The following is an 18,423-nucleotide window of genomic DNA, read 5'->3' on the forward strand; positions in this document are numbered from 1 at the left end:
TGCTGGACAATAGAACCTCTGTCAGCAGAAGGGCCTCTTGCATCCCTGAGGAAGTGATAAGGTGCTGCCACGTTCTTCCTCCAGCGATAACAGCAGGCCCCATGTGGGATCAGCTCCTGCTCCATCACTGGTGGGATACAGGCAGAAGGGGACACATCACCCACAGGGCCTGCAGTGGCAGCTGGAGTATGGCAGGTCTGACTCCTGGTGCCTGGGGCTAGTCCTGGGGCAGATGTTCCCTCACCCCATCACCCCCAGCTCAGCCAGGTCCAAAAGAGACCATGAAGGCTGTTTGCTCTGCCTGTTTGCAGAACTGCTCTTGTGCCAGGCATGTCAAGGGAGTGGGGAGAATCATCTCCCACCAGCAGCATGACCAAGCCCAACCTTCATCTGTCCCAACATCAGGCACCCTCTGAGGGCTGCAGTCCCCATAGAGTGAATCTGCTGAGTAGGAGACACAGTTCAGACTGGGGCAAAGTGCTTGTGGGAAGGAGAAGGATAAGTTTGGGGCCCTTCACTCCAAGAAGGACATTGAGGTGATGGGGTGGATCCAGAGAAGGACAACAAAACTGGTGAGGGTCTGGAGCACAGCTCTTGTGAGGAGTGGTTGAGGGAACCAGAGAAAAGGAGGCTGAGGGGAGATCTTCTGGCTCTCTACAGCTCCCTGGAAGGAGGTTGGAGCCAGGTGGGGCTCAGTCATCTCCCAAATAACAAGTAACAGGACATGAGGACATGGCCCCAATGTGCAAAAGGGGAGGTTTAGGTTGGACATTAGAAGAAAGTTCTTCACTGAAAGGGTTCTCAAACACTGGAACAGGCTGCCCAAGGCAGTAGTGGAGCCACCACCCCTGGAGGGATTGACAAGCCATGTAGATGTGATGCTGAGGGGCATGGTTTAGTGGTGACCTGGCAGTGCTGGATTAATGCTTGGACTTGATGATCTTCAAGGTCTTTTCCAACCAAAACAATCCTATGATCCTATTAAAAGCCCCTGAAATGCTTGAGGTGAGATTTCTTTCCTGCCAGTCTGAGTGACCATGGAACACATTTCAGCTGACCCCAGAAGTGCCACTCTGCCCAGCTTTGCCCCCAGTCTGGGCTATGGACCACATCAGGAGGGCTTCACTTCACCATGGGCCTTGAAAGGGTGCTGCTTGCAGTTGAGGTTCAGGACAGATCTCCCCCTCTTGCAGCAAAGGAAAGGAAAAAAAAAAAAAAACAACAACCAAAGATGGGTATTTGGTTCAAGAAACATTTGGCTTTTCTAATCATACCATGACCCTGGTCAGCCTTTCCAGGGGACACTCACTGGGAGTGTGTTTTACTGGCAGGACTGATGAGCTTGGCCCCAGTTATCATCACCCCTTTGCAGACCAGTCTCACCACCACCCCAGCAGGAAGCTGGAGGAGACCCCACACCCCTGCTCTCTCCAATTCCCACTTCCCCAAGGAGGCAGAGCCGGGATGCAGAGCTGGGATCCAGAGCCAGATGAAGCCAGGTCACTCAACCCTGCTGAGCCCACAGGGGAGCAGGAAATGGAGCAGATCCCAGGACTGGGCTCCAACCCCAAGGAACTCCTGCCTATCCTGTTTTGGGGGGCATTGTAACTTCAGCTGCCCTTTCCCCTTCTGCCTCCTGACTACCCCTTACCACCTTGCTCTCCACGGGGAACAAAGCAGACCCGGAGCAGAGCCCAGGCTCCCCTCCTGCCTTTCTCTACTCATCCCACACTCCTATTTATTGTTTTCACCAGGTTCCCATAGAAACCCTTGTCTGGGGGGCTGGCAGGAAGCCACCGTGCTGTTGTGTGATTTGTTTTTTATTTCCCTCCCCCCACCCCTCCTTTTTTTAATATATAAATGAAGTCATTCATTAAACTCTGCCACGATCTCCCTCCCTCGTGTGACAGCTCCAGACGGGCTCCGATCGGGAAAGGCTCTTAACCCCCTCCCGCCCGCAGCGCCCCAGATACGAGACGCAGGGTCCAGAACAAATCCCATTTGGATCGAATTCCTTCGTCTCCTCCTCCAGCTCCTTGGGAAGTCGCTGCAGGAGCAGCACTGCACCAATCCCTCCGCCTTGCTTGGCCGGGGTGCCCAGGGGAGCCCAGACGGGGAGAGTGTGTGTGTGTGGGGGGGGTGTCCTCCCCAAAGCAGGCGAACTCTGCGCGGTGTGAGAGCAGCGCCGGTTGGCAGCCCTCTCGCTTCCTCGGTTGGATGTGACTAACTCTCTCCCCATGACCTCACCGGCTCGCTATTCTGTCCCTGCGTCCTCACAACAGGCTGAGGACAGAGCTGGGGGCGACTCTTCTGGGGAGAAGGAATTTTCTGCAAAAGCAGGGAAAGATCTTTCCCGGCAAAGCAGGCTGCAAGTCGCCCGCAGCCGTGCTGCAACGGTGGGGCTGCAGCGCTGAAAGTTCCGTGCCTGCTCCTCACAGCAATCAAGGTTGTGGGTAAAGGGCAACCCAGCTGGTGAAGGGTCTGGAGAGCAAGGAGCAGCTGAGGGAACCGGGGTTGCTTAGCCTGGAGAGGAGGAGGCTGAGGGGAGACCTCACTGCTCTCTACAGCTCCCTGAAAGGAGGTTGGAGCGAGGTGGGGGTTGGTCTCTTCTCCCTAGGATTAGGTGATAGAATGAGAGGAAATGGCCTGAAATTGTGCCAGGGAAGGTTTAGGTTGGATATGAGGAAAAATTTCTTTTCTTGCAAGAGTGGTCAGGGATTGGAACAGGCTGCCCAGAGAGGTGCTGGAGTCCCCATCCCTGGAGGCATTCATGAAACACGTAGGCATGGCACTTTGGGACGTGGGTCAACAGCCCTGGTGGTGGTGGGTCAATGGTTGGACTCAGAGATCTTAGAGGTCTTTTCCAGCCAAAACCAGTTCCATGCTTCTATAAAGCTCCCACTGACCCTGGGTTCAGAAATATCAGCACTCTGCAGTAAACACCTAAAGCCAGTTTACTAATGGACTTGGTGCTCACCCTCCTGCTCAAACGAGCTGGCAGAGGAGCAAGGTTGAACAAGAGATGCTTCGGGGTAGCCACACCAAGAAGCAGAGGCAAAAGGATGATTCCCCTTCGCCTGATGTAGCAGCACAAATGTTTGTCTTCAATGAAAAGAACAACAACAGAAAGCTACAAGCCTGAAACAAACGAGAAACTAAACCTCGCCAAGGTCCTTGTGCTTGGGTCAGCCTTAAAGGGCTTGCTGGAGCAGGGAGGGACTGATGCCATTTCAGTTTGGACGAGCCTGGGTGTGAGGAGGGGGTCAGCTGTTAAATTGCCTTTCAAAGCAAAAAGGTGGAAAGATTTAATTCCCAAGCGGTTCCGTTTGGGAAGCAGGGGCCGCGCCCTGCCCTGTCCGCTCTAATTGCTCTGAAGCACATTAGGGAGCTGGCTGTGCTCAGCCCGTGGTGGGATTGCACAACCACCTTTCCCACTGCTAGGAATAATTGCCCAACACTCCAGGGTCAGCCTGGTACCCGTGGGTATGTCTGCTGCCTTCTCCTCCAGCCAGCCCTTTCCCAGCCCAGTCCCAGGCTGGAGAGTTGAGCAGTCTCATGAATTTTAACAAGGGCAAGTGAAGGGTCCTGCACCTGCAGAGGAACAACTCCCTGCACCAGTCACCTGCTGGGAAGCAGCTCTGTGGAGAAAGACCTGGGAGTGCTGGTGAACAAGAAGTTCACCATCAACCAGCAACATGCCCTTGTGGCCAAAAAGGCCAATGGTCTCCTGGGATGTAGGAAGAAGAGTGTGGCCAGCAGGCTGGGGACGCTTCTACCCCTCTACTCTGCTCAGATCTGCAGTACTGGGTCCAATTCTGGGTACCCCAGTTCAAGAGAGACAGGGAACTACTGGAGAGAGTCCAGTGAAGGCTAAAAAGATGCTTGAGGGGCCTGGAGCATCTCGGTGAGGAGGAAAGGCTGAGAGCCCTGTGGTTGTTGAGCCTGCAGAAGAGCAGCCCAAGAGGGGATCTGATCAATGCTCAGCAAGAGCTAAAGGTTGACAGGCAAGAGGATGGGGCCAGACTCTTCTCAGTGGTGCCTACTGAATGGGCACAAACTAGAAGCCAGGAGGTTCCATCTGAACAAAAGGAAAACCTTCTTTGGTGTGAGGGTGCTGGAGGCCTGCAGCAGGCTGCCCAGAGAGGTTGTGGAGTCTCTTTCTCTGCAGAGAGTCCAAACCCCCCTGGCCATTGTGATCCTGGGCAAGCTGCTGTGGGTGCCCTGCTTTAGCAGGGGGGTTGGACTGGATGATCTCCAGAAGTCCCTTCCCATGCCTACCATGCTGGGATTCTGTGAAGAAGCAGGCTACAGCTCTGTCAGGGAGACTGAGAGCTCTCCATTTCTTTGCACCCACCACAGGACAGGGACATGGAAAACAAGCAGACATGAAGCTTGAAGACTTGCAAGATGATCTACAGCATTCTACACTCCTGCATCCAGCCACCTGCCTCTCTAGAGAGATTTTCCTGTGAGGTGAAGGAACATTCAGCTCCCCACACAAACATTACAGAGACTGGATAAGGGAAGGAAGGAGGGAAGAGAAACCACTTCAACATTCCAGGAGCTATGGTAAGCTTCCTCTGGCAAGACCTCATCACAGGTCATTTCTCTTATGGGATCCCTGCATCTCTGCAAACAGCTTTTGGAGGTCTTGGGCTGGGGCAAAACACTCTTTGTGGAAAGGGTTTGTCTCTTTCTGAGGTGAGGAGATTTTGCAGGTCTACGGACTGCTTGGAAGCACCTCAGTTCAGCTTCTGCCATGCAGTTACAGTTTGCCAAGCAGCTGGGATGCTCAGACAGCTGCTCTGACTGGGGCTGGCTGCCTATTTTAGATCCAGCTCTTGGCTTCACCTCCTTCCAGACCCCCAGCCAAGGATTTCCATTTGCCCACTGAAACACCTCCTCCTCCCACAGAGCAACGCTACAGGCACCCATGCTCCAGCTGCAACAGCCCACATGGCCATGAAAGCCTGCTCCAGACAAGCCAGCATTGCTGGAAAGGTCACATTTCCTTTGGGCAATTCTTCACCAGCACTTGAGGGGATGATGATATTCAGGCAGGGAAATTTCTGGCACCAGACAAGCTGTGTTCAAGGGAAACGCTGCAGACTCGAGGAGTCTTTTGCACGGCCAACAGCTCAAAGGAAGCTTTGCTGGCCCGAGCCCAACCCTCAGCACTAAAGCTAACTCCAGAAAGGAAAATGAAAAACCTCCCAGAGGCTTTGGGTTTTGCAGACCTGTGCCAGAAAAACCCAGGAGCCCTCTACCAGCACGTTGGACATTCCTGTCTCCTGAGCTCGCCGGGGTGCTGGGCCAGGACAGTGTTGACTTTGGTCACTGCCTCCATCGGGGAAGCTGCCCCACAGAGCAAGGTTCATGAGGCAGGAGGCTTTGGGAACTGGGTTTAGGAGGTGCCATGTTCCACCCCTGGCATGATGGAAGCTGTTTCCCAGAGGATATTTGGCCCCACCACCAAAAGGAAAAGTGTCTACCACCACTGAAATTATCACCAAGATGCAGGGTGCATGAGCCGGAGAAGAACTGGGAAGGAGTGGCCCTGCACCCCCAGCAGCCATCCTGTTGGTGTCTTTGTTGATGTTAGGGAAAAGACAGATGCCAGAAACCCATCACAGAATCACACAGAAAGGTCATTGAGTCCAACCCCCTGCCAAAGCAGGATCACCTGAGGCAGCTCACACAGGAACACATCCAGACAAGTCTTGAAAGTCTCCAGAGAAGGAGATTCCACAATCTCTCTGGGCAGCCTGTTCCAGGGCTCCAGTACCCTGACAGTAAAGAAGTTTTTCCTCACACTGAGGTGGAACCTCCTGTGTTCCAGTTGGTATCCATTGCCCTTTCTCCTATCACAGGACAACATTGACCCTCCCTCCCCTAGCTCAAACCTCCTTTCAGGGAGTGGTAGAGAACCAGAAGGTCTCCCCTTGACCTCCTTTTCTCCAGGCTGAACAACCACTTCTCCCCAGCCCTGATCTCCAGACCCTTCCCCAGCTTTGTTGCACTTCTCTGGACCCGCTCCAACACCTCAATATCCCTCTTGGAGTGAGGGCCACAAAACTGAACCCACCAGTGCTGCATACAGGAGGAGGATCACGTCCCCAGCCCTGCTGTCACAGCCTGGGGTTTATTTCAGCCCAGTCCCAGCCAAGATGGTTATCCTAGCTCTGATAGAAGGATCAGCTTGGCAGCCAAAGGCAGCCAGAGATGCTGTGTGAGCCTCTCCCTCCCATACATTCATGTCATTCCTCAGCTGCACTGCCCTGTTCAGAGTCCAGCCTCCAGAGCTGGAACAAGAAGGGGGAGGCAAGGAGAAAAATGCCTCTGCATGCTTCACCCTCAGCCTTCTTCTCATACCAAGCACCCCCACCCGTAGCGGCACAGCCTCAGCCATATCTCCTCCTTTCTCCTAGAAATCACAGCTCAGCCTTCGAGATGCAAACAGTAGGACAGAGCCACTTCCCACCCAGAGCCTGTCCACAGCGAGCCAGTAGAGCTGGGAAGCAGGGGGAAGGCATCACACATGGGGTGATAAGGACAGGCTGAGGCGTCTGAGCTCAGCATGATACAGCCCAGGCTGTCATCGAGCAGAAGGGGAGGGAAAGCCACAGGATGCACAGCAGAAACTTATCTCCTCCTGAAAACTAAAAGCAACTCTTGGTTTATTAAAAGAATCTTGGGGTTTCTCCTCTGAAACACATCCCATGTCTGCCCCAAGAAGGATGTGTGGCTGTGCAGCCCTGCATCCAGCTCTGCCTGCTTCAGCCTTCATTAAACTCCCTGCACAGATCAACCTGTCACTGATGTGTGATGGGCAGAGGAAGCCCCAAGCTGGTCATTTGCTGCTTCCCCAAGCAAAACATGAGGCACTGGGGAAAGCTGGTGGTGAATAGCAGGAGGGGGCTGCGGGCTGGGCTGGTCCTTCATCATCAGGCTTAGGGACACTGCTCTAACAGGCAGATGTTAGGCTGTGGTTGGACTCAATGATCTTAAGGTCTTTTTCCAACCAGGTGATTCTATCATGAGCCTCATCTGTCTCCTCCTGCCTCTCACCTCACCAGGTGGGTACCACCTTGGATATATGGGAGAAGAATTTGAGCTTGCTGGAAGTGCTGCAGCCAAGCTGATCAACATCTACAGTCACGGCAAAAATCAAGTTCAAAATACACTCTGTGTGGTCCTCTGCTCAGGTGGCAGATGCCATGGGGCAGATGCAAGAGAAGAATAACGTTGGAAAGGTCATCCTGGTTCCTGAAACACTGAAGGAAGAATCAAAATAAATAAATAAAAGACTAGAACAAAGGAGAAGAGATGTGTGCAGATTGGATTTAAGGTTCCAGAAAGGCACAGGGGATGATCCATGCTTCCAGACATCCTGAGTGATGCAGAGCCCACTCACAATCATAGAATCACCTGGTTAGAAAAAAAAAAAAAGCTTAAGAGCATTGAGTGCAGCCATACCCTCACATCTCACAATTGTTACACCATGTCCCTAAGCTCCTCATGCAAACATCTTTTAAACACCTCCAGGGATGGTGACTCCACCACTTCCCTGGGCAGCCTGCTGCAGTGCCCGATGACCCTTCCAGTGAGGAAAATTTACCTAACATCCAACCTAAACCTCCCCCTGGTGCAACTTGAGGCCTTTTCCTCTCGTTCTACCGCTTATTACCTGGGAGAATAGGCTGGCCCCCACCCTGCAGAGGCAGAAGGCAGCTGATGGGGATGACTGCTTCATTTCCTTAGCGTTGGTGTCAATCACGGCAGGCAGGACCCCTTCTGAGGTGATGGATTGCACCCCCAGGACCGTGGGTGCTGAGCACACAGATAGGCTGGTGCAGCAATGTATGGACATCACCAGGCAGGAATTTGGCAGGGAGGAGGAGGGGGGGAGAAGGAAAGGGCTGGATTTGAGCCCTGGTATGCAGTAGGTGTGAGAAATGGGTGCTGAGCACAGCCTCGACCCAAAGCCCTTTCTCACGGCCTCTCCATCCCAGCCCTAAGGTTCCAGCACTCAGAGGCTTTTCTAAAGAGCAGGAAGTCTGGGCTCTGTTTGTGCAAGGGAGAGGCATGCCAGAGGAGAAAACAGACATGTCAGAGAGGTTGGGGCTGCCTTACCCAGCTTCTGATCTCATTTCCCTCACCTCTCTCAGAGGGAATGAAGCCTGCCTGCCCTGGCTGCCCTTCATGATTCAGCCATGCTGGAAGATAAGCCAAGGGAGGCAAGCAATAGTCTTACCCCTGCTTCAAACTGGGATTGAGAGTGAGAGAGCTGGGCTTGTTCAGCCTGGAGAAGAGAAGGCTCCAGGGGAGAGCTGCTGGTGGCCTTTCAGGACTTAAAGGGACTGACAAGAAAGCTGGGGATAGACTTTTGAGCAGGGTTGGTGTGACAGGACAAGGGGTGATGGTTTAAACTAAAAGAGGGAGATTCAGAGCAGGGAGAAGGAAGAAATGTTTGACACTGAGGGTGGTGAGACCTTGTCCCAGGTTGCCAAGAGAGGTGGTCCCATCCCTGCAACCATCCCAGGTCAGGTTGTTTGGGGCTCTGAGCAACCTGCCCTAGCTGCAGATGTCCCTGCTGAGTGCAGAGGGTTTGGACTAGATGGCCTTGGAAGGTCCTTTCCAACCCAAATCTTCTGATGTTTCTGTGATTCATACCAAACGTGCTGCTTTTCATAGCACTGCTGCCTTGGCCTCGGGTGGAGGCCCTTGGGGTGACCTGGTCCCCCCAGTCCCAGCAGCAGGAGGGACTTTGCTACCCAAGAGCTGGCAGGAGGCAGTGGGGAGGCCGTGGGAACCTGCTGCTCTGCTCCCTGGGAGGGAGATCAGGCTCCTGGTTTATGGATGTCACTGAGACGTTGTGCTGCAGCAGGAACCAGAGTCAGCAGCAAGCCCTCAGCTCCTGCTGAGCTCAGGCAACACGTTCTCATGAGAAAGTCCAGGGTTTGCCCCAAAATACTGGTTACAACTCCTGGGCATGGCCACCCCAGCCTCTTGCCATGAGACTGAGACAATTGGCAGCCCCAGTTGCCCTCTGCCCACCGCACAACTGAGGGATGCTGCTGCTGATGTTTGGTGTCCCTTTGAGTGTTCTTCATCAGAGGAGTTAAGTCACACAAATAGTGGGAGAAGAACAAAAAGAGGCTGGAAGCTGAGCATTCATTCTTGCTTACACCATCCCAGCTGCAGCCCTCAGCATCCCCCTGCAGGACCCTTTCCAACTGAACCACGCTCAGACACACGTGGTGCTCCTTCTCCACCCCACCAGAAGATGTGAATAACAGGCAGCTGCAGCCTCAAGGGGCCCAAAGACTCACTACAGTTACCTAAAATTTTCTATGAGCTCAAGCTCAGGCCCTAAATATCCAGCAGGTAGGAGTCTGGGACAAGCAAGTCTGAAAACAACACCAAAAGCCATCAGCTGGCTTCTGGGAAAAGCCAATGGGAGGTGGAGTGCTGCTGAAAAGACAAGCCCCAGAGCTGGGCAAATCTGGGAATGGATCCACAGGGGGATCAGAGGGGCTGGGTGAGCCACTGCAGCTGAAGAGAGAAGCATGAGTTGCCCTCCTCAGAGTGAAAGCAGAGGGTGGGCATCTCACTAGGCACCCAGGAAGAGGGCAGCTGCCACAGAGTGGCTTGGCCCCTTCCCCCACCCCTGCCCCATGACCCAGCTGTGTCCTGGTCTTCAAAACATGGTGACATCGCTCTGCAAGCAGCTGGCCCCATGGAAGCTCTGCTGGGATGCAGAAACCTCCAGGCATACCCCACCAGCCCAAAGGGCTCTCCTGGATGCTCCCCAATACCATGAGTCTCTAGACACCCCACTCTTCCCCTTCTCCCTCCACTCATGGGATTCACCAAGCTGTCCATCAGCTCTGCCCTGGCCATGGGGCACAGGGGGATTTAAAAAAGAGGCACTAAATAATAATAGTAATAATAATAATAAAAACATCCCAACAGGGAGGATTTGAGAAGAGCAGCAGCACGGTGGGCAAGCCCTGCTGGGACCACAGGCTGCTCTTGAAGCTTGAGGCAGCATTGCAAAGTATGAATGGCACCAATGAAGGCCCTGTGCTCCCTGCTGTCCCCATGCCAGCATCCCTCCATTCTTTGGCCATGCAGGAGCTCTGCTACTGCTTCATTCTGCACGTTCATTTTCCCTGGCCTCTTCCTCATGGCAAGCTCTCCTCACTCCCTAATGGCCTATGCACAGACCAGCAAGGTGCAGTAAAGAGATGCTGCAATAGCTCCTGGAGGCAGTAGCTACTTCCCAGGCAGCAAACCAGGCCCAGACCCTGTCCTGCCATCAGCCACATCCTCCCCCATAAAGTCACAGGAACAGGGAATCATTTTGGTTAGAAGAGACCTTTAAGGTGATCAAGTCCAACCATTAAGCCAGTACTTCTAGCACCTTTCTTAGCTTTACTTCTAGCACCTTTGAAGCACCCTTCAAAGCACCATCCAGCCTTCCCAGGCTCTTCAAGCTGCTTGTTCCCAGCTCAGCACTCAAGAGGTCAAGACAGGAATATTGGAGTGGAATCTTCCCTGCTGAGCCACATCCTGGCAAGCTCCAGGAGGCAGAGAGAACAGTGTCCTGCAGAGCTGGGCAAAGCCTCCCCTTCCCATCAAACTACACCCCACACTCATGACAGACTCCAAACTTCAAGGGGTTGGAGGAATTTTAAAGCTACCCCTAGTTTAGAGAATTTTAAAGCTAGCCTTTTGCTGGACTGTGTCCAGAAAAGGGCAAAGAAGCTGGTGGAGGGTCTGGAGAACAGCTGGAGGAGCAGCTGAGGGAACTGGGGGTGTTTAGTGGGGGGAATAGGAGGCTGAGAGAGACCTACTCACACTTTTCAACTCCCTGAAAGGAGGCTGGAAGTGGGGATCAGTCTCTTTTCCCTAGTATCAGGTGATAGAAAGAGAGCAAACGGCCTGAAACTGTGCCAGGGGAGGTTTAGGTTGGAGATCAGGAAAAAATTCTTTGCTGCAAGAGTGGTCAGGGATTGGAACAGGATGCCCAGGGAGGTGGCAGAGTCCCCATCCCTGGAGCTGTTCAAGAAACCTGTGGCCATGGCACCTGGGGACATGGTTTAGTGGTCATGTTGGTCTTAGGTTGACAGTTGGACTTGATGACCTTAGAAATCTTTTCTAACCAAGACAATTCCATGGTTCTATGATTCTAGTGCTGAGGAACACTGAACCTCACCAGGGTGTTGCTCAACAATGCAGCAGTGTGGTGCAGGGAGAAAGAAAGAAGGAGCCACACAGCTGCCTTGGGGGCACCAGGACCATGGGTGCTGGCACCAGCTGGAAGTGGAAAGCATCTCATAGAATCACAGAATCAACCAGGCTGGAAGAGACCTCCAAGAACATTCAGTCCAGCCCATCACCCAGCCCTATCCAATCAACCAGACCATCATATATGGTGGGCCAAAACACAGGGGGATGCAGGCATGAGTCCAGACCTCATGATTTGGCTTCCCATATTGATGACTGCACAGAAGATAAAGCAGCACAAGTCCCATCCTACAAAGAAAATACTTTGGTTTATTACCCAATCTCATTTTCTGACTCATTTTCTTCCCCTGAGCTTTCTCATCCTCGAGATTCAGCTGTCCTTCCCCACAGCATTGTTTGCACTTCAGGCTCTACAGCGTGGCAAAGACATTCAATGAGAGTTGCTCATTTATTTGTTGTGCTACCACCATGCTTCAGAGCCCCTGCCCTGGGCCAGGTCCCCCATTACAAGCAGCATGCAAAGAATCTGCCCTTTCCCCACCCTGAACAGATCTCTCTTCCTAATGATACCTGAGATTCCCTCACCTGCTGGAGAAAACCCAAAGCAGCTCAGAGAACCCACATCCATCTCTGCAAACCCTCCACAAGGGAGGTTCTCCTGCCCCTCTACCGTGCCCCAGTGAGGCATCACTTGGACTGTTCTGTCCAGTTCTGTGCTCCCCAGTTCAAGAGAGACAGGGAACTACTGGAAGAGAATCCACTAGAGGCTATAAGGGTGTTGAGGGGCCTGGAGCATCTCTGTGAGAAGGAAAGACTGAGACCTGGGGCTCTTGAGCCTGGAGAAGAGCAGCCTGAGAGGGGATCTTCTGCTGATCAATATCTACAGGGTGGGGGGCAAGAGGCTGGGGCCAGACTCTTGTCAGTGGTGCCCTGTGACAGGATGAGGGGCAACAGACACAAGCTGGAACACAGAAGGTTCCATCTGAACAGGAGAAAAACATTCTTTGGTGTGAGGGTGCTGGAGCCCTGCAGCAGGCTGCCCAGAGAGGTTGTGGAGTCTCCTTCTCTGGAGAGACTCCAAACCCACCTGGCCATTGTGATCCTGGGCAAGCTGCTGTGGGTGTCCCTGCTTTAGCAGGGAGGGCTGGGCTGGATGATCTCCAGAGGTCCCTTCCCATGCCTACCATGCTGGCATTCTGTGCTTCACCCCGTGGCTGCAGACCCCACTCAGGCCCTGACTTCCCAGCTGTGGGGATCTGCCAGGCAGAAGGCACCAGAGCCTGCCAGGAGAGCAGCATCTACCATGGGTGCCACTAATCCAGTTTCGAGGTGTGGCTTTAGCTGGTTTCCAGAGAGGCTGATTTGGAGGCTAATTAAACAGCCATCTCCTTTTGTGAGGAGCTCAGTAAACAGAGGGAGAGGAAAATTCCAGCAGGAGCAGATAAGGGACAGAATGAATCGACACGACAGGCACTGGATCCCTATCTTCTTTATAGGAATTCATCAGGAGGATAAGGAAGAAAGGAGACCCTGACCAGGAGATAAAGCAGCTCATGTTTGGAGAGGACTTCAGAACACACAAAGTCTGGGGGGTGTGGGAGCGACCACAAAGGGATCAATCTATCCCTAGGGGTGATATCCTGAGACTATGCCCCAGGAGGGGAGTGCCTGGGCACGTGGGGCAAAGGCAGGAGAGATAACCCTGCCCATTCCCATTCTTCTCCATGCCTCTCCCAGCTGGCTACTCACACACTCATGCTCTGCAGTCCCAAGGCATAACCCTGGGCTCTTTCCAGCCTACAACCTAACTGGCTCATTCCCATCTGCACCTTCTGCAAAGCCAGTGAGGAAGAAGGAAGCCTGATTTATTTTTTTTTTTTCCCCCAGCCCAGATGCAGGCTGGGAAGAGGTGAAAGATGTTCCCCAGAGCACTGACTCAGTGCTTTCAGCCTGCAGTGCCTGACATGGCCCACTGCTCTCCAGCACACCCCTGAGCTCCATGAGCACTAAACCTGGCAGCAGGGTGGGTGGAAAAGCCATTGCATGTGAGCTTGGCTCCTGGGATGGATGCTCAGGGGTGATGGCAGCCAGGAACTCCTTCTCCACACAGGCCTTCAAGGAATGTGTGGATGTGGCTCTTCAGGACATGGCTTAGTGGCCATGGTGGCCTTAGGCTGGTGGTTGGACTCGATCTGAGAAGTCTTTTCCAACTGAAACAATGCTAGGATTCTATGAAAGCTGAGGGTTTGCCTCAAGCATAAGGCTGGATGCTTAGGTATTTGGGACTTGGCTCTTCAACCCAAAATCCACCAGGCTTTCACACTGATTTCAGCTCAGGCTCCCTTAACCCAGCTGTAGGACAGCCTGGCCAAGCAGCTCCCTGGGCTGAGCAATGCTCCAAGAAGGTAATTCCCTGGTTGTCCTGCTGATGCTCTGCAGCAGGGGCAGCCAGGTGAATCTGGGCCTCACACTGAAATCCCTGGTGCTCAGGACTGTGGCTCTGAGCAGATGTTTTCACTCCTGTGCTCCAGGTCAGTGATGCACTTGGAGACATCGGAAGAGCCTAGGACCTACACAGTGTGATTGCTCTGCCTGCAGTCACCTTGGGACAGATAAAAGCAGAGCACAGCAATATTGACAGCAATAGATCTTCAAGTCAGAAACCTCAAGACATTAACTGACTGAAGGAGATGGTATTTGCACACAAGGTGGCAGGGCTTGCACAGGAGGAAAACTGCTCTGGGAGAAAACACAACTGCAAAACAGGCTGTGCTGCATTTAGAGCAGGTCCTGCCTATTCTCCTGTCAATTCCTGTGAGCATCAGGGGGGTTATTTGGATGTAAAACATGGAGCAAATCCCTCACATGTCTACACACCCCACCTCCCTCCTCATCTGTAAGCAGGACTGGGAAACACACAGCCACAAAGGCCAAGCTCAGCCAGATGAAGTGTCATAACTGTCCTCAGGACAAATGTCATCCCAGAGTTCCTCTGGCAAAAGTCCCTGTGAGTTGCTGAGGCACCAAAAATCCCTTTTCCACAGCAGGAGGAACTTGGAGATACCATTAATGACAGGAAAACGCCCCTGGCAGGGGCTGTGTAGAGAACAGCTCTTTGGACTCCCCTTTTGTGTGGATGAGGCACATGTGCATCCCCTGTTCCCTCACATCTTGCCAGCCAGCTACAAGCAGGTGATTTCCACCCCAGTTCTTTTGCCCAGCCCTCCTCACCACCAGCTAGCCCCAGATCCAAGCCCATCTCTGCCTGATGAACACCCACATAGAGGTTTCCAACCCTCATGGGCCCCTTGCCCAAGCCCTGGTCTCAAACAGGGATGTGTAACCAAGATCCCAGCCCACTGAGTCCAGGGAAAGAGTGCAAGGAGCCAAAGAGGAGATGGAGAGGGAAGACACCTTCCTCCTGCACACTCTCCATCCCAGGCACCCATGTAACCAGTGGGAGCTTGTCTGCTGACTCCACCAGGTCCAGAATGGGGCCACAGGAGCAGGCAGGAGGGGCTGGCTGGCTGGGGGAGTCAGTTTCGCTTCCACGGTAAAAAACTCACTTGAGAGGTGAGCTTTTGAGGCTGCACCACCAGGGAAACCCCAAATTAACTGGAAAACACTTGTCCAAATAACCCCCACCCTGACATCTTCTACCTCCCAGGCACAAGTGAAGTGAGCACAAGGGGTGCCCAAGACACAGGGTACGAGTCCAGTACTCCCTAATTACACCTCCCACCCATCCAGTGCCTCTCTCCATCCCAGTCAGAGCCAGCAGCATGGCACAAAACCAGAGGAAGATCCTGGAGACCCAGGGAGGAAAGTCACATAGAACCCCTGGAAGCGTTTGAGACCAGGCTTTGAGCAACCTGGTCCAGTGGGAAGTGTCCCTGCCTATGGCAGGGGGTTTGGAACGAGACAATCCCTTCCAACCCAAACCATTCTGTGATTCAAGGATTTCCAGCCTCCTGTGAAGAGCAGAGTGACCACATGGAGGGGAATCCCAGTGCCAGCAAACAATGTAGACATGCTTCCCAGCTGAGAAACAGGATTAAATCCACTGGAACCCTCCACCTCCCTGCCCTGGCAATCATACTCCAAGGGAAAGGTTCAAAGGTTCAGAATTCAATCCAAAATACGATGCCAGCTCACAGCATCCTGGGAGGATCTGGCCTGTTAGAGAGCTCTGGATTGGGAATGCACACCCCAGGCTGCCCAATGTCTATTTCCTATCAGAAAAATAATCCTTCAGTGCTCACGGACACAAAAAACACAGCACTGAGACATCTCTCCCTTGCACATGGGGCTGAGGGGGAGTCAGGCAGCTCAGGTGCATGCCACAGCACAGTTGTGCTCAGTTCTCTCAGCTGGGTGCTCCTGGAAAAGCCATCAGTAAGTTGAAATCTGCTTTTCTCATAGTGGCTTTTCGGGGAGGAGAAGAAGGGAGGGGTGATGGTGGTGGTATCTATTTCCCTTCCTCCCAACGCATCGCGCCTGCTGGAGAACCGGGCTGAGAAAGAAATTCAGCCTATTTAAAGGGACAGGGGAACGGTCGAGCCGGACCACATCGCCCTTCCGCACCCCCGGTCCTTCCTGCACACACGCCGGGCAGCACCCAGCCGGGTCCGTCCCCTACCAGCCCCCGCCCAGCTCACAGCCTGCAGCCGGCTCGCCTCTCCAGAGACAGCACCCAGCCAGGTTCCTCCAACGCCGGCAGCACCCAGCCGGGAGCAGGGTCCCCCCACCTCCGGAGACAGCACCCACCCCGGTCACCTCAAGGCGGACAGTGCTCAGCCTGGAGCCGGGTCCGCTCTCCGGGGACAGCACCCAATTTGGAAGCTGGGTCCACCCCACGGGCAGCACCCAGCCGGGCATAGGGTCCCCCCTATTGTGGGCAGCAGCCAGCGTAACGCCGAGCCCCCACACCGAGAGCACCGAGCCGGGTCTCCCCCGCCTTAGCGCGGGCAGCACCCATTTGGGAGCTGGGTCCCCCACCAGCTCCGGGGACAGCACCCGTTTGGGAGCAGGGTCCAGCCGGTGGGCAGCAGCCGGCCGGGAACACTGGGTGTCCACCCGGGAGCAACACGCACCCGGGGCCGGGTCTCCCCCATCGTGGGCAGCATCCAGCCGGGAGCCGGGTCCCCCACCCCGGGGGCAGGTGGTGTTCCCTGACCTGATAAGGTTCTGCAGGCCCTGCTTGCTGGAGTTCCTCCTGAGGACCACGCTGCTGCTCATGGTGGTGGCCAGGGCCGAGGGGCTGCTGCCGCCCCTTCCCCAGCGCCGCAGGCAGCTGCCCGCTCCCCTTCTCCGCCTTCAGGAAGTTCTGCAGCCGGGTTCCTTTTGTTTCTGCGACTCCCCCCCCCCCCGGCTCCACACCCCCGGCTTGTCTCCTTCACCTCCACCTTCTCCTCCTCCTTCTCGTGGAAGTATCACGGGAGGCTCAGCCGGCAGCGGGTCCCGCAGCACAAAGCCCGGCGCTCCCCACTCCCAGCGCGGGGGGGTTTCCCTCACCCTCCTCTGCTTTAACTCCTCTCTCCCTCCTTCATCATCTCCAACCCCCTCCTCCTTCCCTTAGTCAATCCCTCCCCCCTCCCTTCCATCTCATTTCCCTCCCCTCTCCTTCTGCACCCCCCCCCCCCCCTTTTTTTTTTTTTTCCACCTTTACCACCGTTTTCCTGATCACACAAAGCAACTCAGGAGCACAAATCAAGGCTGGCAACTTGTGCTCTGAGGGTTATAAATCACTCTTGGTCCATCCACAGCAGAAGACTTCTCTCCAAAGGGTTCACCTCCAGATGGTGTACAAGCAGCTGGAGGTGAACCCAGGGCCAGATTAATGTGGCTGGGGCTTTGTGCTGGGAAATGTTGCTCTGGAGAGAAATGTTCTCCTGGGATGGAGACAGCAGCTGGATCTAGTGGGAAGCCACCAGGCTGCAGCCCTGGGCAGGCAAGCAACATGTAACCTGCTTCTGCTCCCAAACATTCCCCTCAATGGCTCGAGGGACCAACTCTCCTGTGCCTCCCCAGCCATCAAATTGGGCAAGAGGGGAGAAAAGACCACAACAAACCAACCAACTACACCAACACAACCCCCCCAGACAAACCAACTACACCAACACAACCCCCCCAGGACAAACCAACTACACCAACACAACCCCCACAAACAAACCAACTACAGCAACAAAAAACCCCAAAAAACCAACTACAACCACAAAAAAACCCACAAACAAACCAACTACAACCACCAAAAAAAAACCCAAAAAACCAACTACAACCACAAAAAACCCACAAACTAACTACAACATCACAAACCCCACAAACAAACCAACCAACACCACCACAAAACCCACAAACAAACCACCACTGCCACCCAAAAACAAAAAACCCTAAACCAACAAACCAATCCTCTGGTTTGCTTCCATAAAGCATTGATAGTTCAGGAGATGAAAGCAGTGAGTGTTGGATGGAGGACTAACAACATTGCTCCTTGATCAACCAAAATGCTCATCCCCCATGGCTCAGATGATTGCTCTTCGTGCTGTCTCATCATGGGAGCACTCCTGGACAGAAACAGTGTTTTCTTCCCTGATCTGCACCTCCTGCTCCACATGTGGCAAACAGCTCTTCTGCCATACCAAACCCAACAGGTGCCTGGACTTGTACCCAACAAGTTCCAGCCCTACCTCATCCCTGAACATCATGGGACTCATGGCCTGGCCATGTTACCCTATGGCATGTGGAAATATTCCTCTGGTTGTCTCTGAGATGGGATCAGAATCACACAGACTGGTAAGGGTTGGAAGGGACCTCTGAAGGTCATCCACTCCAACCCCCTGCTAAAGCAGGGCACCCACAGCAGCTTGCTCAGGATCACAATGGCCAGGGGGGTTTGGAAGCTCTCCAGAGAAGGAGACTCCACAACCTCTCTGGCAGCCTGCTGCAGGCCTCCAGCACCCTCACACCAAAGGTTTTCCTTTTGTTTAGATGGAACCTCCTGGCTTCCAGTTTGTTCCCATTGCCCCTTGTCCTGTCACTGGCCACCACTGAAGAGTCTGGCCACATTCTCTTGCCCCTTTAGCTGTTGTCAAGCATTGCTCAGATCCCCTCTGGAGCTGCTCTTCTCCAGGCTGAACAGCCCCAGGGCTCTCAGCCTTTCCTCTTCCCAGA

The 18,423-nt window shown here is 53.9% G+C and overlaps 1 protein-coding gene across 1 annotated transcript in view; it reads right to left on the minus strand.

Annotated features, from left to right (window-relative positions):
• The window catches only part of LSP1 (lymphocyte specific protein 1), a 54,228-nt gene that overhangs the window by 20,706 nt on the left and 15,099 nt on the right, over positions 1-18,423 (minus strand). The gene's annotated exons all lie outside the window — the stretch shown is intronic.

This window comes from Indicator indicator, chromosome 21 (genome assembly GCF_027791375.1).
Source record: "Indicator indicator isolate 239-I01 chromosome 21, UM_Iind_1.1, whole genome shotgun sequence".
Classification (NCBI taxonomy): domain Eukaryota; kingdom Metazoa; phylum Chordata; class Aves; order Piciformes; family Indicatoridae; genus Indicator; species Indicator indicator.